Genomic DNA, 22,562 nt, shown 5'->3' on the forward strand with positions numbered 1-22,562 from the left:
GTTGAGTGATAAACGTGGAAACCGCTTGGTAATTAATAGAAGAGTATGTAAACAAAGAGAAACTGTCACTAGCTTATACGCCCTAATGAAAAATTAACCGAGATTTTAGGAGTCGTCGTTATTTAAAATCATAATATTTTAATTGTTAATGAATCAGATTAAAAGAAATTCGTCGTGCTTTTCACTGTTTTGTTATTCAAGTGTGTATCATTTGAGACACATATTTAAAAACATAACCCCTGAATTTATGTTGCAAAGATTACCATCATAGCAGAAAAACGCCTGAAGTTATACCCATCAACGTCAAGTGCGTTATTATGGTGAAGCCAGAGTGAGCGCGACACGATGATCGCATTAAAAGATCTGAAATTCGTTCAATTGATTCCAGCAAAAAATTAACATGTATTCGAGAGAAAACAAGAGGCGTTGCGTAATGACTAGCGTTTTTCGTGAGACTGGCGAGCAAACAACGCTTTGGGATCAACAATCACGTAACTATCGGAACTGGGTTCTAGTGAACAAGTGTTGGAAAGAGGTTTCGAAAACATTAGAAATTATTGATAAGTACGCTCAATGAAAGCGCATCAAATGAGTTTATGAGAATATTCAAGTTATCTAGGAGAAAAAAATGTATTCTAATTTTTAGACGAAAATGCAAAGAAAAAATGGAGAAAATACTTTAGATTGATTGCTACGAAAAGTACCAGAATCTAATGGCAACGACATGTTTGATACCGTCATAGAAGGGTCATTTGAAATGGCACCTAATAAGATTGAAACATTCGAGCTACCCAAGACTTCCCGTGTACAATCAGTTGCTATTCTATTCCGGATCCTAGCAAGAAAGTGAAAATGAATTCCGAAATAAATAACCAATCGACACTACTTCTGAAAAGCTTCGAAAGATAGAACTACTGGATAAAGAATACTTTAACCCCGTGCGATTCCGACTTTCGGCCCTCGATTCTAGAATCGGATTTTCCAATGATTGTCTAAGATTCCTATATGAGAGACAAGCCACGGAACTTACTATAATTGATTTTTTTAATTGAAATATAAATAGTTGCTGTCACATTTTTTTTTGCGTGGGAAACTACAATATTTCTAAATATCGAAAGAACGGTTCATGAGGACTGGTGCTTTCGGTAGAACTATCAAGTTCTGTACGGTTCTTGATTTACTCATCTCTATGAAAAACAATTGAATTTTCTATCGTCTGTCTACAGTTGCAATCCACGTGCATATTTTGCTCGGGGCAGCTGTTGGTGTTCACGGGCAGAGCGCGCGGAACTCAAGCTTTACTACTCCCAGCGGCATCAATGAAATGAACCAAAATCACATGGTCTGCTACAGTGACACTCAGAGCGGATCCATGCTATCAACCGTGTCGCGCAAAAATTTAACTCTCTGTTGTTGTTTCTCCTGGCATTTTCGTTCTGCCGTGAGCACATGGAACCACGCGGTTTACAACTTTGTTGATGTAACGTTGCTTGCATATTGACAGTGAACAAGCCGGGTCTCTTTCACCGTTGATTCTGGTGCTCTCATTTTTCTCTTTTCGTCTACAATATGTTCGAACAAAGCGTTCACTGTCAAGGATCTCACTGGTTATTCATCTTGACTATTCGATGGATCCGTGATTTTACTGATGTCGCAGAACCAGACGACCAGGCAAGAAGCGATGAAAACAAACTGATTAGCGTTTTCTCTCGTTCTCTTTCTCTCCGATTAGTCTGCGTCTGCTCCCGTCGAACGCATTTTCCATCGACCTATCCCACCCACTAATAGGCTGCTGGATCCAGCGATTTGCCGGTGTTTGGGAATGATGGGGGTGGAAATTCAGCAGGAAGAAAAAATCTCATGTAAAAGAGCCTTCCATCGCTGGTAGGATTTATCGTAGGTTCAGTTTCGTCGAGCATTTCGTACCAGTCAGACGTTGTTCAACCTTCGCAGCGATTGGACGCAATTCGGGGATTACTGACCAGCATCCGATGGTTGGAAAGCTTCCCGAGCCTTCGGTTACACAAGCGCTAGCTAGAGTGCGAATATAAGGGATTTCCTCTCGGTCAAATGGATAACGGCTCGATTTTGTGCACAGATTAGTGGGAACAAAGAGTGAAGAAATCATCATATAAACCAGCCAGTTCGGCCTTCCTAGACGGCAGTGGGGGAAAAAACAGGAATAGGAGGCAAGAAGATGCTGGCGAAGCATTGTCTGTAGAGTACCCGTTGCATGTAGATGACACATGATGCTTGGTTTATAGTGCGATCGCTAGAGCATAATGCATGTTACAAGTGTATATGTACAAGTGAAGAATGGAAACAATTGTCAGTGAACAAGTTTGTTTTTTTTTATGATTTATTGTTCAACGCCCGGAAGCTGCCAGTGTCGTCGCCAAATAGTGCATCGCTGCATAGTTGGTGTTGTTGACTCAGTTGCGAATGTCGTTAGAAAACTGAACCAGTTGGGAGTTTATTTTTCTGTTGCTCTGCTGATTCTGTCGTGGTTTATGTAGGTGACGCAGAACAGTGTTCCGTAGAAAACGGGTACGCCCTCTTGATCCTATGGCTGCCTCTTGAGAATTGCGAAAACGGAACTGTTAGTTGTTAGAACTGTTGTTTTTATCAGGAATGGTACATTAGTGCTCGGTTCACCTCGCTTAATACAGAGAAGTGAGCAACGACATAAGTTCCGTTGATGTTCTGTGCACTGCCGGCTAACGAAACCGAAAACGAGTGTTGGTGATTTTTTTGACAGGATAACTGTAACAGTGGTAATCAAGGGTGATAGCGCAACCAGTCGCAAAATTGCGTTGGTTTGATAGGTAGGTGTAGCCGCTGGCTCCCTTTTTCTGTACAATGCTCATAGTGAATATATATCAATGTAACACCATGTTGTTCATCCGGGCGGAATGCAAATTGCACAGGAATTGTTTTTCGTTAATTTTATCGGACTGTTGAACCTACGTAGCTTGTCTCTTGAAATATTGTTTCTGTGGTTGAATCATGGTTTTATGTTTTACATGTTTTCGGGAGCGCGTTTTACATTATGTCGTTTAGCTAATGCGACAGGAAAAACTGTTTTGCGCTTGACTGGGTGTCATTTATCTAATATGAAAAAAAAAAAACTAATTCGTTGCATTCGATCGGGAATAAAGAATCAGTTGGCACTCCTGAAAATTTGCAGGATTTTTTTTCTCAAACTGAAAACATTATCATCATCATATCAATTGTAGCATACTTTCTTTTTTAAATTAAGTGTAACCAATCTTATGCGATCAAAATGATTTGTGTTGAAAGATGATGCACCAGTTGGCAGTATATGAGGGTTGTTAATCGTCAACATAATTAGCGGTTGTTAACCGGATCAACATTAGAGTGTGTTTCTTTATTGTACGAGTGTCATAAAAATGTGATGTAAAGTGTTGTGGACCGTTCGTTTTCCTTAGACAAACTTAACATTCATTTGTGTTTGAAGGGTAGGGTTTAGTGTTATATATAATAATAAATTTCACGCATTCCACTGAAAAAAAAACACGAATGTAATATTAATAGTTTATGCAAATTGGTTGATAGAACTTTGAAAAATCGAAGTGATTTTCATTTTCAGTTTTGCTGCTGTTTTGAAGACGCCGTAAATTGAGGACCGGTATCATATATAAAACGGCAAGAAATTTACAACACTTCCGGAATCGAATGTCGGGTCCGAATGAAATCGAATAACAGTTTTCTGGGATCATAAGAACTCGTAATCAAAGTTTATGAAAATCGGTTATTGCTATTTGAGAAACCATTAAGTGTTCTATTTTGAAGTTTTACGCTCCTATTCTATTTTCTGTGCTTCTAGAATCCAAAAACTGTGACTGGTATAGCCGAAATGATTTTGAGTGTTCCGTCAACTAGCAGCTAACTAGACGGAAATTATTGACCTGTTTTATCGGTCCCGAATCGGAAGGTTCAGATAGCGGTTGAAGTGATTTCTCACCTTCCTTGCGTTGACGGATTTGCATTTTTTTTCGCTGCCAGTTCGCCGCTGGGTCGTTTGTTTCTTCTTGAGCTGAAAGTAGTGGGCCTAACTTTTCGAAACGATTTGAACGAAATTATTTTTAAATGGTTCCATGAATTATATATTGCATTCTCAATGGTGGCTTTGTATCTCTTTGGTGGATCGTTAACTTCTCGGTGGAGCGTAAAATTTGTTTTAGACTGTTTTTTTTGTATTAATTTTTTTCCAAAATTCAGATGGTTTGCATGTAAACCGATACAGATTGTATGCTAATGAATGCAACGTAGAAATCAATATTTGCTGAAAGCATAAATCAAATAAACATAGATTTCCGACTGTACGGTGACATTAACAGCACCTCTAGTGAGAAACGGGTGTACTTTTTTCCATTAGCTACTGTGGTTTTGTTAAATGCGCAGGCAACTTTATGCATGCATTTTAGGAGCATTTACGCACCCATTCTCCACCAGACGGTGCTTCTGCTGTCACGGGTTGCTCAACTACATTAGTATTGCACTGGGAAATCTATGTTTATTTGATTTATGCTGAAAGTCATTTGTATTCCTCGGATAGTAATAGCTCAATTAGTTTCATTAGGCGCATCTAGAAAAGCACTGATGTGAAGTAGACGATATAGAAGAGGTGGCTATTTAGCAGAATGCAGTTAATGACATGACCATAATACACTCAGCAATCAATAGATTTCCATAATTGAATTTCGCGTTATCTCATTTGCATTACAAACGTTGGTATTGGCCATGACGATGACATCAACCGTATTGCATTTGAATAAAAGCAACTAGAGTTCCAACTGTTCAAGACTGTTAATTACACTGACCGTTAAAGAGCACTAGACTTTTGAAACGACGCTCGTAATTATGATAGCAGAAAATCATCTGTTGTTTTTTTCTTGTAGTAGAATAATTGTACCTGGACCACTACTAATCCAAAAGGTGCAGTGCAGATTATGATCATTGAAGCTATGTTCCAAGCGTCCCAGTAACCTACAATTTTCAAAACAGACAAATCCCACATCAAGCCCAATATTATGCACTTATGAAATGCTATGGAATTTCTGACCTTTTATTTTGTATGGTATTTATCTCGAGGTAGCTACATATTTCTCGTTCTCGTACTCAAAAAATTAATGCGATTGCTACAAAGTTGAAAGTTAACTAAGACTCATCGTGTAGTCTAGGAACTTCTCTACCAAGGATCTGTTGATATTTGTTAATTAATTTATTTTAATGAATGAGTTAATCCTGTGTAAAATTTTCGAAAAATCGACTTTTTTACATTGTTCACTTTTTTTAGATATGACTATTGATGTCGTTAAGCAATTTTCATGAATTTGACAAATGCAAACACAGGGTTAAAACTGTTATAACTCAGCCGTTTCTTCCGAAATGAATACTGAGTTTGCATCCGGCTTTTGCATTCATAGCTTTTTTATCCGTTTTTTTGCAAACCAATTGTATTCAAACGATTTTCGCATTGCACAATCCATATTCAGTGTTTCCACACTATATTTTTATACGAGTGTTGCATTCAAAAATACTTGAACGGGTTTTCCAAATCGCTTTTAAAAGAGTAATTTTTGGGTTTTTGAACTAAGTGGCTAACGTTCACATTAAAATAAAATGGACTTTTTTCGGATGGTGATGAAAAAAAGTTAAGACAGATAATTGCTTTTGATAAATTTCTCATGAAAGGTGATTATTTAAGCTTCTTTGCAAAAAAAATTTAAGCCCTAGAGAACGGCTTCCAGGCAGTTAACCGAAACATTTGTCATGGCAGACGAAATCTGCGTGTTGATATGTTTTTGAGTTCTTTCTTCGTTTTATTTATCAATTTCTCCTCAATTTTTGCGACAAAATCGTTGGAGTAGATCTTACGCTTCAGTTTGGCTAAAAAATTCTCGATGGAACACAGCTGGAAGACGTTGAGCGGGATCGCCCAGTTGGATACAACATCGATATTCAGTCGTTCCAATTCCTCCAACAAACCCTTGGAATAGTGGACCGATTCCAGATCCGGCCTGCGCCTGTGCCCTTATGTTATTTCTTGATGGAACGAAACTTCCGGCAGACATTTCGTACTAGAAATTTTCCCGTTCACGGTTAGTCCTGGCGAAAGCAAGGCGGCTTTAAAATCTCCTTCTCGTTGATTGCCAGCCACAGTAGCACCATCAGGGGAAACTTGGTGAGTGAAATTAATGCGATGCAGCCATTTTTCCCTAGGTCTCTTCAGTTTGTTTTATAGCTCCTTGTCGCTCAGAGTCATCGGCCGTCCGAAACTGGACTTTCTTTCGATGCTCTGATTGTTGTATAATAGTGTCAAGTTGTTGTAGATGCCGGAACGGGCGTATCCGGTATCCGTTTTCAACGCGGTGGGGCGTCGTTCTTTGAATGTGCACACTTCTGAACGGGATTTATCCACTGTTTTTACCATCACAGTTAGAGCAAAGATAAATAATAAAGACATGTACGTGCTTATAAATATTTAAAAAAAATGTGGTTCGTTCCCGGTACCTTCTGAAATGACCGCACTCACCGCTTGGTGGAGCGCGAGATCAATTGCCTTGTTATCATTTCAACCAAAGTGTGCCATGCCAATCTCAATTTATACAAATGAGCTACCGAATCTGAAGGGTTCTCGCGGTTTGACATTTGCATTATGAATGTATGATGGGAACTCAGCAGTGCAACCAATTTATCACCATAGGTGCCAGTTTCACGGAGGACCGTAGATGTGCGCCAAAAAAAGATCGCGACTGTCATGTCTGGAAATTCGTTTGTGTTAAAATGTCGAATATATCTTTTGCCTTTTACCATAATACTTCATATACGGAATATAGCAAACATAATTCTACTGAAAAAAACTTAGCTTTTCCGTGGTCCTCTGTTCTGGTCCTGTCCTAGGTAATAGAAAAGATATCTTATTATCAAAATATCCTGCTCTCACATTTCACAAACAAATGGTAAGCAACATACTTTTTTTGTGAGCATGGCGCCCTTCGCATCGAACCTTGTACATACAAGTTATGGAGAGAGCTGCGCACTCATATAATTGACATGAGGTGTTCAGTGCAATGCCGTGTGATGGCGTAGCTGAATAGAAGACTGATTTTTCTCTAAGCTAACAGCTGACAATTGATGTGACAGGGACTTTAGAAGCTTTTCACGCGTATTATGTTGAATTGTTTTCCAAACAGATACTGTTGTTCTCTTATTGTTTATTCTAGTATGACAATGTTCAGTGCTTTATCGATAACCTGATTATAAAAGTTTAAATTTGAGGAAATGAATATATTTGTTTTATACAGATTAAAACCGAGTTGAATAAAGAAAGATTCAAATATGTTTAAGCCTGAATTGACATGGATAATTTTATTTTTAATCCATAATAACATTGGAATGCAAGCAAGGGTGACAGAAAGTGCTGGATAAAATTTTGATTTGTTGTCTATTCAAGAACGCAACCAGACGTTTGAATAAATCGCATTTATGTTCAAGAGATGCGGGAAAACAGATAAAACTGCCAGGCGGATGAAAAAGTTATGTTGCGCAATTAAGTTGTAAACTTTAAACACTAAAAGCAACCTGACAGGTTTACACATATAAGAAGAAAACGGCAGGAGAGATAATTCAAGTTTATTTTAGCTCTACTGCTTCGAATGTCCAGTGTTGCTTCTCGGTTGTGCTTTAGAACTCGGGTGATTCTCATGCATGAAATACCCGAGTCCTTCTCTAGTAGAAGGCTGTCCAGTTGAGTTGTATATTTAAAGAAAACTATAAAATTTTGCAGTTTCAATCATCCAAGTTTACCAAACATACCAATGAAAATTACTGGAGTAATAATTTGTGAAACAAAAGTCCTTTTTAGTGTATACCACAGCTGGCATTAGCCAATCAGGACGAATTGACTTTTTCGTACAAGTGCTTGAGCGAAAAATCGGTCGTTTTCAGTTCCATAATGCGACCCTAGGGCTGAGGCTTTTCAAAGAAATAATTTGAAAATGGAATAGTCATGAAACATTTTTATTTATTTTGAACTTGCTATTGAAACTAGAATTTGATGTTAATTTCATTAGTGCCTTTGAATGAAGAAGCTTTTTAAGACATCTGAAAAACTTTAAGTTTTTTATATGAATCGAAAGTTTTATTGAAATCCATCATCGATGTAAAACTAAATTAGTATGCATTGTTTTTAAATAAATAAGACTGTAGATTAAAATGAACACTTAGTTCTTCTTTTTATCTGTATAGCTGTATATTTTATTTGAAAAAAACTTTTCTCGTCTATGCAGATTTGTAGAAACTACGCAATTCAACAAAAACCATGTTCGAATAAATCGAGAAGGGCAGCTTTTACGTGAAACGTGATTAAGGAGTGTATCGATAAGTAGTTAGCACCATTCAAACAGTTATTACTCTGAAATAGCTTAATTTTTTGCAGCGTGTTTTTGCGGTGACATGTTTGTTTACATGTCAATAACAGCTGCGCAATTCGATTGGTTTCGGTACGGTTTATCGTTTCAATGATTAGTCGAATTGATCCGGAAACGCGAAAGAAACTTCTGCACACTTGGTGCTTAGAAAGTGGTGTCACGTACAACGAAAACAGGTGAAAGTGCACCACACCAGTGTCAAAAATATTATCGAGAAGTTCGGTAAGACCCTTTCCATGAAGGATTTGCCCCGATCCGGTAGGAAAACGGGACCCAGCCAGCCCGGCCGGGACTTAAAAGTGGTTGAGAACATCAGGAAAAACCCATCGGCGTCGACGCGGGATTTGGCCAAGCAGTTCAACACCAGCATCGGGATGATTCAACGGACCAAAGTTCGGAACTTCCTAAAAACGTACAAGAAACAGAAGGTGCCGAAAAAGTCCCTGGTACAGCAAGTTCAGGGAAAAACAAGAGCGCGAAAACTGTATAACCGGATTCTACAGAATAAAGACGGATGCATCCTAATTGACGACGAAACCTACGCCAAGGAAGACTTTCGAGCGCTGCCCGGACCGCAATGTTATACGAAATCGGTGTACCAGGACCTGGACGACGCTGACACCACGGTGTTGGTCTGGCAAGCAATTTGTACCTGTGGTTTGCGGTCGTCGATTTTCTTCACGAAGGGCACAATTAACGCCAAGGTGTACGAGGAAGAATGTCTGAAGGAGAGAATGCTGCCACTGTACAGAAAGCATAAGGCTCCTCCTCTCTTCTGACTGGATTTGGCTTCAGCCCACTACGCCAACTCCGTTCTACAGTGGTTGTCAAGAAATAATGTACAATTCGTGGAAAAGGACATCAACCCACCGAACTGCCCGGATCTTCGGCCAATTGAAAGGTATTGGGCAATTGTCAAGCGGTACTTTCGGAAGGAACGTACAGTGTCCCAAAACATGCAAGAGTTAAAAAACTGGGCAGCTGCCACCAGGAAAGTCACAAAAGTAACTGTGCAGAATTTAATGAAGAATGTCAAGTCCAAAGTGCGAGAGTTTCACAGAAACTAGGATTTTCTTTAATATAATCAGTGAAATGCATAAAAATGTAATTTTTCTACAATATATCGAAAACTGATATCAAAATATGTTTTTTTTTCGCTTTTTTATTCAATAATCAATGTTGCTAACTATTTTTCGATACACTCCTTAAGAGCAAATTTATTACTTAAACATTGATTTCAGTTATTGATTCAAAAAAATTAAAAAAACATTGAAGTTGCGCTCATTTTTTAATAACATTCTTTCGGTAAAATTGAAAATACTTGGAGATGCATTAAATTTTTTCTGTCTATATTTGATCAATGTGAAAACCGACGTTTTAACCGAGACCAGTTTCACATACCATTCGAATTAGTTCGTCTAGATCGCAAAATGTCTGTGTGTGCACTAGATTTTCGCAGAGATGGTTGAACCGATTTCCATAAACTCAGATTCATATGAAAGTTCATACTTTCGCATAGAACGCTATTGAAGTTGGATAAAAAGAAATCTTTCAAATTTGGCGCGAAACTGTTTCGATTTGTAGTTTTTTTAGTTGATGGCCACACGAATTGACTTTGGGTATACCGGTTCCCAGCTCCCGGTTCCAGAAGTATCGCAAATCGCGCTCGAAAACTTCAAAACGAAGCTCATTCGATTTTCTCAGAAGTAACAAAACCGAGTTTCACAAACTTATTAAAGCTAAAAGGTTTCTTGGTTCCTTTAGATTGCTGTTGAATTTCATTCTGATCCAACTTCCGGTACCGATACTACAGGATGAATTGTGTTTAAAATTGCTATACGACGATGCAAAAAATTCGTTCTCTTAGCATATTTAATATTTTACTCATAGCTGTTCACAAATTTAAAAAGCTTAGTGGAAAGGGAATACGAATTGATTCCGCATGCACCCCATTCACAAGATTCTGCCCCCAGTGACTATTTTCTTTTCTCAGATTTAGAAACCATCTTGCTGGAAAAAGATTCGAATTGAATGATGTGGTTGATGAGACCGAAACGTTTTTTGAATCTAAAGAGAAATTGTGGTAAAAATGTTAGAATTCCTTTGGAAAAATTAAAATTTTTCTTCAAGGAGAAGAAATTGATGAATAAAATCGAAATTTGGAAACAGGGTTGTTTTCTTTGTCCGACCGGAGTCTTTTTGACCGACGGGTAAGGTTTTTGTCAAGTATTGTTAAAAATCATCAAAACGAGCGCAGTTTTAAATCATGGTATTTGAAATCATATTTTATTTTGATTTGAACGACATGAAACCAGATAGGAGCTATTGGTGCAGGAAGATTATGACAATTTATAGACCTAGCTACTAGCTGACCCGTCGAACTTCGTCTCGTCTAAAAATTATTCGTTCGAAATTATGTTTTCGAACAGAAGTATTGTCAAACAACTAAGTGGTTAAAGTTTTTCTCTATTGCTAACTAAGTGGTTAAAGTATTTCTGATTGCTTAACCTACAATCAACGGAATTCGATACATATTTACATATTTACAATTTGTATTTAGCCCAAGTAACCAAAAGTTCGTAGAAAATGATTTGGCTTAAGCAGCATACAAAGCATTCTGAGCAGTCCGTTCTTAAGGAATTACTCCTACGTGAATGTTCACCCGACAGAAGAAACTTTGAAGCAGTTCATTATACAGCTTTTAAGCAGCGAGAAAGTTTTCTCCGAACTTGTTCTGTACGTTCAAGTTGCCAAAAAGTACCACGCGTACTTTGGAGTTCTAATAAATTGAATATTTTCAGGTACTGTGGAACTTTTGGTCGCTTGGAGAGGCGACGGTTAAGGTGAAATGTAGCGTCATAAAATGCGCGCAAAATTTTATCCGCTTCAGTTGAACGAACCGTCGCACAAAGCATAACAAGCAAAACCGACACATAGAAACCAGAATTTTTTTCAGTGATTCAGCGCAGTTATGTTGGCGCTTACCTCTCGTTATGTTGGCTTGTAAATAAGACTGGACGTAATAGATTTTTGAATACTTCACACTTTGAATATATGCTAGTTCAATCGTTATTGTTAGTGACACTAGAGCTTTGAATCGCGAGTAATTATCAATGACTAACATGAGGTTATGATTTGGATCCGACTTTCGCTTCCGGAATTGCAGGGTGATAGGCACCAAAAATGGGAAAATAATGCATTATAAATGTGAAATTAACGTCACTCACTTTTCTCGGAGATGGCTAAACCGATTTTCTCAAACTCAGATTTAAATGAAAGGTCTCACAGTCCTATACGAAGTTCCTGAAGATCATTTAGATCCCAATTCTGATTCCGGAAATACAGAGTGATATGCGTGAAAAATGTGATAATAATGTCACTCACATTACCCTGGGATAGTTAAACCGATTTTAGCAAACGTAGATTCAAATGAAAGGTCTTATGGTCCCATACAAAGTTCCGAAATATCATGCGGATCCGACTTCCGGTTCAGTAATTACAGGGTGATATATGCCAGAAATGTGAAAATAATGTCACTCGTTTTTTTAGATTAGCATCACTGTTCTCATACAAATAGGCAACGCAAATGTCAAGCACTAGTTTGGAAAAATGATGCTGACTGTGTGACATAAACACTGAAGCATGCTTTTGTGAACTACTTGAATCAATCTGAACCAATTGGTGTCAAAATTAGTACACTGAAATCTTTTTTATGCGAATTTACGTACCGCATAAAAAAACCGCATAACTCTGAAAATTCTCACAAAATAAGTCGCGTAAAAAAACGCATAAAAAGACCGCATAAAAAAAGACCTCAGTGTATCTGAAATTATATATTAAAAGTATGAAATATATTTTCATGAGACTGTTATGAAAGAAGAGAAAGGCATTATCACACCACTAGGTGGATAAAGAAGGGTTTTAGTATTATAAATGACAGTTACTTAGAAAATAGACGACTTCTTACAATACCCATTTTATTGTATTCAACTCGTTTTCATTTGAACACAAACCCCAATGCTGTATAAATTCATAATGCCACCGAGTCCACCGTGCATTTCTCACACCATCTCAATACGAAACAGCAGCGCCCAAGCAATAAAAAAAAATGCGGAAAAGTTTATGTAAACTTTTTCAAATTTCGGTTGTTTTGGATAAAATTTTATAATTTTGAGTTGCATTTTCAGATTCTTTATGAAATTCTGCTACAAACACTGCTTTTCAGTTATAAAACCATCTCCGTGGAACGGAACAGCAACCGTTTATACATTTCAAAAACCAATTACGGTTCGGCAAAGTGAAATTTAAAAATTCTAAGAATGCTAAGTTGTGATAAATTTGATTTCGGAAACTTAAGTGTTTTTGGTTGCTCGAAAATCGGTCTAGTTTTTGAATAATTGATCAAAAACGCAATTCGCGCATTCCGCTACATTTCACCTTAAATTTTAATTTGATATTCATCTTACCAATTTGAACATGCTTCATAGAACATGAAATATAAAATGACAGTCTCAATCCATTATGTTAATCATATTGAACATTAATATATAATCGCCACTTATTGCGCTTAGTCTAATCTAAATTATTAGAAACGATCTAGTATTCTTTCCTTCGACGGCCCAAGACTTATGCAACTCGTTATGCGCCAAACACCTATCGATGATCTAGCAAGCATAGGCGAAAGAAAGTTCCATTTCCACTGTTCCGTTGAATTTTCCTAATTTTTTTATGTACTCCGGTGGGGTTAGAAACTGATCAAACAAAAAAAGAATCATGTAAATCCGTCCATCCGTTCTTACGTGATGCGATTACAAAGAAGAACCTCTGCATATGTATATAGATAATACAAATACAAGCAACGGAAAAGTGGTCACACGAGCAAGTAGAAAAGTTTCAGTTCGCTTTCACATCTCATCCAAGTCAGTCGATATAATAAAACCGCTTACGTTCGGGACGGAAGAAACCAACTACAGTATTGAGTAGTGAACAATAGAACGACCTCGAAATAGGTGAACCAAACGAACAAAAGCTACCGCCGACACGAAAGAATACAATTGTTGTTGACTTCAGGCAGTGCAAAATTCGACCTTCGATACGAGAACTTGAAGGTTTGCTTAAGGAGCAAATGCATCTTGACATTAAACATGTTCATTTACTTCAATGCAATAAGATAAATAATGTTGTTTACATCCAGTTTTATAAAGAGTTGGATGTAATTCAATTCGCAAAAGACAATAATAATGTGCTATTTATAGATTTGCGTACTTCCAACAGCTTCGCTTTTGCATCGATTGACCAATCAGAGCGATGCTCTCTCTTTGATACATCGCTTACTCCTTCAAAACCGTCGACTATGGCAGGGAAATCCGGTATGCTGGAGATTTTTTGCAGACAAAATAGGACACTGCTAGCTATTAATCAACATTTCAATGATATACAATTCTAAATACGTGGCTATGAACATTCAAATCAATACGTAGAAATATTTCCTATCAAATGATGAAATATTATTAATAATTGATACAAAACAGACTGAGCTGTAAGTTTTTAAAACCTGACCACATTTCTACGTGTAGTTTTTCCTGAGTTTCTGATTTGCACCTCTAATAAAGATGTGTTCCACATAAAAAAAAGTAGAAAAGTTTGTGTAATTATAGTTTTATCTTATACCAGTGAAATAAAACTTAGGCATTTTATTTTAATCATAAGTATTTTTTCGTCAATCTTTGTTTCGAATTTTTTCTACAATTTGTTTGACTCGGTGTCGACAGGAATATTGCTTTCGAGCAATTGCCATCGAGATTAGTCGTTTCAGAGGTCGGTTATTTTGGTTTCTTTATGTCAAAACATTTCGAGACTCGATGATTGGTCTGCATTTGTGGCTTCAGCAACAATTTTCTTTGCTATCAATTCAAAGTTAACAAACATTCCACACAAGCTACGAGAAAAGTTTGAGCAGTTTGTGGACAATAAATGTGCTGTTAAGCGAGACGATTTGTTCAGAAATGCGAGCATAAATTTCTATCACTTTCGTTTGTATCTGTTGGCTGATATAAAAAAAACTGTCTTTTTCGTTTTCCAACAGCCATAATCACGCGACAGATAGCAATAATCATCCTTCGAACTTTGTCATCGCATTGACAGAGAAAAGTGAGATGTGTTACCTGTAAACGGTTCGAGTTTTCCATTTATCCGACCATTGATTGGAGCACAGAAGACTGAACGAAGAACGTTGTTTGACTACAAAAATTCTTGTGTTGTCTGGATAACATTCAATGGTGGTAAATCGAGTGAACTGCAATATCCTAGACAGAAAATGACAGTGATCCAAGATTTCCGGTTCAAAGCGTAAAGTGAAATAGAATGCAGGAAATCTTGATCTGGTCGTAGTGCGACAAGACAACAAAGTATGTACAGGGTCCGGCACTCGAAGTGTAACCAATTAAAAAGGCCATAAATTCAGTTTGGAAAATTACTTTTACTTAATTCAAAGTACAAAATGTGTAAAAATAATACAAAATTCAGAATCAATTCACCTTTGCTCGATATGACCACCTTTTGCCTTGACTTGATGACTTGAGAGAGCGAAGGAGTTGCTTCGTTTGGCCGAATGTGACTTGCAGGTATTTTGGCCCACTCGCGGACAATAACTTTTTTCAGCGCCTCGAGACTGGTGTATCTTTTAGTTCGGACTTTGCTCTCCAAAATGGCCCAAAGAGAATAATCCATTGGATTCGCATCTGGTGAATTCAAGAGCCATTGTGTGGACGTGATGAAGTTCGGAACGTTGTTTTTCACCCATTCTTGGTTCACTCGAGCTTTGTGAGACGGTGCCGAGTCCTGCTGAAACGTCCATGGTCTGCCACCGAAATGTTTGTCTGCCCACGGCTTCAAAGCAACCTCCAGAATACTTTCCCGATAATATGTCGCATTTACCTTGACGCCAGGCTCGATGAAAACGATTGGAGAGCGCCCATCTGCGGTTACAGCGGCCTAAACCATTATCTGTTGCGGGTGCTGCCTCCTGGTGGCCAATCGATGACTCAAATTCTCGTATGAACGGTCGGTCAAGTAAACCCTATCGTTTTGAGAGTTTACGAATTGCTCAATTGGAAAAATTTTCTCGTCAGAAAATACAATGTTCGGAAATTGACCGCTTTCGGCCAAACGAAGCAACTCCTTCGCTCTCTCAAGTCATCAAGTCAAGGCAAAAGGTGGTCATATCGAGCAAAAGTGAATTGATTCTGAATTTTGTATTATTTTTACACATTTTGTACTTTGAATTAAGTAAAAGTAATTTTCCAAACTGAATTTATGGCCTTTTTAATTGGTTGCACTTCGAGTGCCGGACCCTGTAGAATAGTAAAAATTCACAGAGTGTGGGCTTTTATGCTAATGAAGTGACAATAAGTGATGATCCAAAAGCATTATTAGCTGAATGTGAAAAGTGGCCAACGTAACGGAGCAAGCTGGTAATCCGCAAGACCTTCAAGGAAAAGAAGAAAAATAAACCTGTGTGTCAAGCGTAAGCACCAAGAGAAATTACGAGTCAGAAAAGTATTTCCGTTTGTTTTTTTTCAATTCCCTAACCATAAGCGCTAGATTGAAAACGAAAGTCATGAAAACGCGCGACACTTTCAGTGTTGTACAGCAAAGACTAATTCCAAACGCCTACGGTGCTTGTGCTGTTGCTTGTGGGAACATTTTCTGAAGGAAATTATTCGAAACTGAAAAGCAAACAGACTGCGGTATTACGATTCGTTCCGAGTGAAACGTGAAGGAAGCTTTATCTGATTCAAAACAAAGAACACGGCTTTTGCGAGTTTGAAAAGGTGTGATTTTGCGAATGTCGCGAGTGAGATAACATGTGCAATTTTCGAGGAAATGTTTGTGATGGCCCCCCAGGCCTTGAACAGTCATCTGGGAATAACACATACTTGTTGCAGAAGCAAAGAACCTTTTAATGGAAAATCAAGTTAGAATAAATTGAATTTCGTCTAATATAATTTGAAATGTGGCTTGTATTCCCACTAGTAGATTCTATGTCGGGAACTTATTCTGTCGTGCCACCTCTCGTCCATGTATCTTAGCATCGAAATTGCCTACCATGATCGCTTGCAGAAATGGGAGGCGTTTACGGTTTCCTTGTTTGTGCACCCATACTAAGTGACATTATTGGCACGTATCCTACTGATACTATAGTTTGACTAGCTGCTCTCTATAGTAGTTCAGCTTCATTAGAACGGTATTGAATTTCCGCAAAACAGATTCGTTTTCTTCTCCTTGTTAAGTTGATGCCGTTTACCCAGAAGCAGTGAACTCTTATCGACTTCTGATACCGGCTAAACTCTATTGCTGTACGTGTTTTGATTCTAAATTTAGTGTTATGATACGCTTCACTAGAATAATAGAAAATGATTGCTTTATGCCGTGCCTATCAAATAGCCGGTCTTACTTTCTCAAGCCAAAACCAGTTTGCCTAGGTCTCATACTGATCTGACAAAGTTTTTCAGATCTACTGATATGAGGTGGATGTTGAGAAACCGAAACGATAATAAATACCGTGGTCATTTTAGATGTAAGCACGACAAATATTGACTTAGCCGGCCATTACATTGTTTTGAATTATGTCCAGCACTGACCGATCGCTTCTGTTTGTTGTTTCACCCCACTCGAATCACAGATTAGCATTTCCATCTCATTAATAGCAACGTGATGTGTCTTGCACTCCAGAACTGATTGTTTAAACAAGGTCACGGCACCACGTACCATATGCTGGAACTTATATACACTCGCGTTCATGGGAAGAGAATAATGTTCAATATCTTGAAATTTCATCTATTGAAATGATTTTAGACATTTTGGGTTACTTAATGGCGCTTCATTCAAATATACCAAACAATACCGATACTATCTTCTATTACCTTGAAATTTTTTTTACCTTTATATATATAGCCTAGTCTCATATACCAATCAATTCAGCTCGACGAACTGAGCAAATGTTCGTTTGTGTATGTGTGTTGTCAACAAAGAGGTCAAGATCTCAGCCTCGTCGCAAATGAAAGGTCACCCTGAACCAGAGATGTCTATATCCTCTGTGTGACGAAGAGCAAGCGAAATTTCTCCCCTCGCACTGACAACTTCAATGAGAGCTCTTCTCTTTCACATTTATACACCACTGTTGTATAAAGTGTGCACGCATCATGAGTGCGTTTGTTTATTTCCTTTTACCTCTTCCACTGAATCGCACCAAAGTGCTAGAGCATTAGCTAATAAATTCGCTGAGGTGGATGCAGATACTTTCACAGAGGTGTACACGCCGGTGAGCACTCTGCTGTATGGTTTGCGTAGAAGAAGCGTGGACACGCAAAATCAGAAAAATAAAACAATTTATCGTAAAATTTTCGGTTTTCCTTGCAAATTTTTCATAGCAAGGCCAGATCTACTCTATATTAATTGAAGTTCACAGAAGTGTTCGCTCACCATCACGCGCCAGTGGTCACTTGGGTGTATTTAGGCAAGAGCACGTGAGAGCGATTCGTGCGAAGAGAATGTTTTTCTCTCGCACCAGCTTCTTTCAACACAAGCACGCACTCAAAGTCTGTCTGTCTGGACACTGAGAAGAAGTGCGCTTTCCTCTTTATGCGGTGCTTCGTTTTTCGCATCCTCGGTGTGGACAAAAATCTGACTCCAGCGTGTATCACTCTGGTGAAATGCCATCTCTGCCCTGAACGCTATTGAATGGTTTTGAAATAGAAGGTTTACTTTTTGAATTATACGAAGTTTTATGCCAAAATGTGTTTTGGCAATATCTTTCACAATTGACCTTGAAAACAGAATATATTTTAAGACTTAGATTCCGCACGGTAATAGCTATCCAACAAGCCATAGATTGTTAAAATCTGTCCATTTTTAACGAGGGTATCGATATTTTTGTGGAAGCGACTTTTCGCCTTATTCCAGTAGTAGTAGTTTTACGTACTTGATGATAAAGCGATGTTACGAAGCAAAGTGAAACACGATTTTCAATACTGTTGTATTATTATACAATCACTGTGAAAACCGACTCTTGAATGTCTCTCGATTTTCTCAGTGATGGCTGAACCGATTTTCACCGATATGGTCCCATAGATCGCTATGAAATTTTATTCCGATTCGATTTCCGGTTCCGGGATTACAGGGTGATATGTACCAAAACATGTAAAAAGAATGTCACCAAAACATGTAAAAAGATGGCGTGACCGATTTTCACAAACTTAGATTCAAACGAAAGGTCTTATGGTCTCATAGGCAGTGGTGGTAAATTGCGAACCGAACGCCGATGCTTCTGCAAATTTACTCCAAACTGTTCACCAAGCGTAAGCATGCGATAGGTTCGAAAACTATTCCCTCGGTTAATGCGAAGGTGTTCTGTGTTCGGTGTTCGGCGAAGTAATCTGATTCGAACCGTTCGGTTGGCGGACCATCGGCGAGGGTCGAGTAAACTGCGTTCGATACGATGGTTTGTTGATTTCAGTTCTCGCATCCTGGTTTTGAAATTATCAATGCACACGTGATCAGCACAAAACAAATTGTTTTGTTCGATTGATAAATTGATCAATGGCAATTTTTTTTACTCTTGCAAATTCGATGTTTAATAAACTGGTGAAAATTGAGTAATTTCAGGTATTTTCAACGAGCGTATTTAAATTTGATGTTCTATTGATTCTTGAATCAATAGCAGTTCAACTTGGATAATTTTGACATTTTCAGAGAGCGTAGAGTGGCGCAATTTGAAAATTTGGATTTTTCTACTAATCCGATGATAGTAAAATATCTATGGAAATTATCTGCCACCGTAGGGTTTTTCTATTTGAAAAATTGTAATTTTTTTTACTAATACCAATACCATCGAGTTTGTTGATTGTTGGATCAATAGCAGTTCGAATTTGAATTACTTTGGGCATTTTCGGTGAGTGTAGGATGGTGCAATATGAAAACTTGTAAATATTTTGACTTTTGCTGATAAAATGTTTCATTTAATAGTGAATTAATAACAATTACAATTGCTCATTTTTGAGATTTTCAGGGACCATAGGATGGTTCTATCTGTATAATTGTAAAGTTTTTGAGTAATGTCAATTCGATGCTCTATTGATTGATGAATTAATAGCAGTTCAAATAAGATGATTTTCATGATGATGGTAAGAACATTTTCAGCGATCGTAGGGGGGCTTAATATAAAAATTTGAAAAAATTTTTATTTTTGCTATTTTAATGTTCAATTGATGAGCGAATCAGTAGCAGGTAGAATTGGATGATTTTGGACGTTTTTAGCGAGCGGTTTAGCGGTAACATTTTGATTTTTGCTTGATCGATGCTATATTCATTAGTGCATTAATTTCAATTAAAGTTTGGATTTTCTCAGCTAGCGCTGGATGGTTCAATATAGAAAATTGTAATTTTTATACTACTTCCTAATCCACGCCAGTGGTGGTAAAGTGGGAACCGAACACCGATGCTTTGTACATATTTGTTCAGAAATATTTTCCTAGCAAAAATATGCAAAAACTAAAATTTAGATTTTTAGATTTTTACTGATTTGATGTTTTATTAAATATTGATTCAAAAGCAATTAAAATTTAACAATTTTAAACATTTTCAGCGACCGTTGGGTGGTTCTATTTGAAAAATCGACAAAATTTGAATTTTAAACTGATTCTATGGTCTGTTGATTCTGGAAACAATAGCAGTTCGAATTGGATAAATTGAAAATTTTCATAATGCGTCACCCCCGCTCGCTGAAAATGCAAAAAAAAATCCAATTCGAACTGCTATTTATTCACTAATCAATAGAGCATCGAAATGAGATTAGTCAAAAAAATTTCTATTTTCCATATACAGGCACCCTACGCTCGTTGTAAATGCCCAAAATTACTCAATTTTAATTGCTATTGACTCACCAATTTATTCAATATCGAATTTGCAAATGTTAAAACATTTTCAATTTATCATTTTGAGTCACGCTACGCTCGGATGTTCATGAAAATACTAGTAACGATAGGCTCACAAACTAAAGCATCGGTTCTTTCACCATCAGCATCGCTTCTTGGTTCGGCGATGCTTGCTCGAATGATGGTATCGGCAAATTTATACTCGCGATGGTGGTTCGCTTTTTGGTTCGGAACGAACACGTTTTGCGTGTTCAGAATCGATGCAAAAAATAAATTATTATCATATATCATGTTATCGGGCACAAAAAAATTTATAAAGCGAATGGAGAGGGTAGAGAGATTATTAAAAATTGGAGAAATAATATACAATATACAAAAATTATACAAAATATACAGAATAAAAATATGAAATATTATGACAGTGTAAATGTTTTGCGTCTCATTTCGCAACGTTCAATGAATTCGTTCGCTACTTCTTTTAAATCCACATTCATCACAACTTCAGAATGAACTTGCAAAATACTCAAAGATTTGAGCCGAGCTTGAATCATAGTGCTTCTCATGTATGTCAACAATCGGAGCCAACAAACTCCAATATTTGTTTTTGAAATTTAAAACTCTCCGCTTGGCCAAGAAAATTGTACACTTTTGTATAGAATCTATCTTTCAAGCAATTCACAATATTATCAATGATCTCATAATATAGACTTTTATACTTTTCTTCGGAATTTTCATAACACTCTTCAACAACGTTATACGAATTGTCTAATTTTGTAGGATTTTTTTCTTTTGCGAGGATCTATATGCTTGTCAATTCTATCTTCTTCTTTCTCAGCTCAAGTAACAGAGAATTGATTTCTCAAATTCGAAATAGTTTCGTTCAAATTTTCAATTAGTTTTTTGGCATTACCGAAATGGAATTGCTTTTTTTGGATGGCCGTGTTAGAGATATCTACATGCGAAAACATTTTGCACGAAATGAATATTGAAAAAAAGGAAATTGAAAGATTTCATTGATTTTAAAAAAACCTTTCGCTTTAGTAGCTGCCTCAGTCGGTTGTAGTGACAAAGTTTCGAAGTAAGTTATCAATCGCTTGTAATTTTTTAAAATGGAATTCAAAGATGTAAATCGGACAGTCCATCTAGTTGGGCAAAAGGGTCTTAAATTTGCATGTTCTTTCATACTATCCACACTTTGTAAATCTAGAACAGGAAAATACAAAATATTTAGTTTTGTAATAATGAAACAAAAATGACAATGAATCAAATATGAAACCAAGTATATTTAAAGTTCTTTGAAAAATGTATCATATTTTACCGGAAAAAGCCTCCAGTTTTTGTGGTGAATCTCGCACGAAATTAATTAGACCCTTCGCAACACTGAGGGCATCACGATATTGAGGAATCATTTTTACCGAATCTTGGATGACCAGATTCAATTTAGGGCTGAACAGTGCACAAAATGGACTTTTTCTTCAATTTCGGAAATTAAAGCTTGTACTCCGTTGAATCGCCCAGAAACATTTGCTGCTCCGTCAAAACAAACGCCTCGGGCTAACTGAATATCGAGTTCAAAACGACGTAAAGCATCAATTATCAAATCGAACAGTGGAAGCAGTAGAATGAAAACCGAGAAATAGTTCTTCAATTTCGAATAAATCATTAACAAATCTGAAAAAGAATCATTGATGATTTCATTGCTGCACTCAAAATAAAATATTGTAGAAATCCTCATTTTCATTCGTAAAGTGACTACAGAAGAAAAAATTGTAATATTTATCAAAAATAATTAAGTAATTTTTCGTTCAACGATTTGTTTTAGTCTTTGATAAGACGTAGAGCCGTCTTGAGCTAGTTTTAATATGATCAGTATCTAACGGGGAAACAGATTGGAAAACTGACATGTGAACACTATGATGTAATGAAAACCGTGAAAATGTTACCGCAGAGACGGGACTCGAACCCGTAGCTAACTCCTAACCGGGGAAATTGTTTTACCAATTAAACTACTCTGCATATGAAAATACATGAAGAGAAAGTCCAATTGATTGGACGAAAACTAAGCATGCTTCGCTGTACTTAGCCACTACGGTATTCACTTACAGTCCCGTATCGACGGAAACAAATTCAACAGAAACACATACAATGATCACGAGTCTATTTCTACCCATCT

At 37.3% G+C, this 22,562-nt stretch overlaps 1 protein-coding gene across 2 annotated transcripts in view; it reads left to right on the forward strand.

Moving 5' to 3' along the window:
* Positions 1–1,919: 1,919 nt before the first annotated feature.
* LOC131436379 (uncharacterized) overlaps positions 1,920–22,562 on the forward strand; it is a 731,094-nt gene continuing 710,451 nt past the window's right edge. For both annotated transcript variants that reach the window (XM_058605077.1, XM_058605076.1), the window contains exon 1: positions 1,920–2,825. The gene's annotated coding sequence lies outside the window, so the exon portion shown is untranslated. The remainder of the gene's footprint in view (positions 2,826–22,562) is intronic.

Source organism: Malaya genurostris, chromosome 3 (assembly GCF_030247185.1).
Source record: "Malaya genurostris strain Urasoe2022 chromosome 3, Malgen_1.1, whole genome shotgun sequence".
Classification (NCBI taxonomy): Eukaryota; Metazoa; Arthropoda; class Insecta; order Diptera; family Culicidae; genus Malaya; species Malaya genurostris.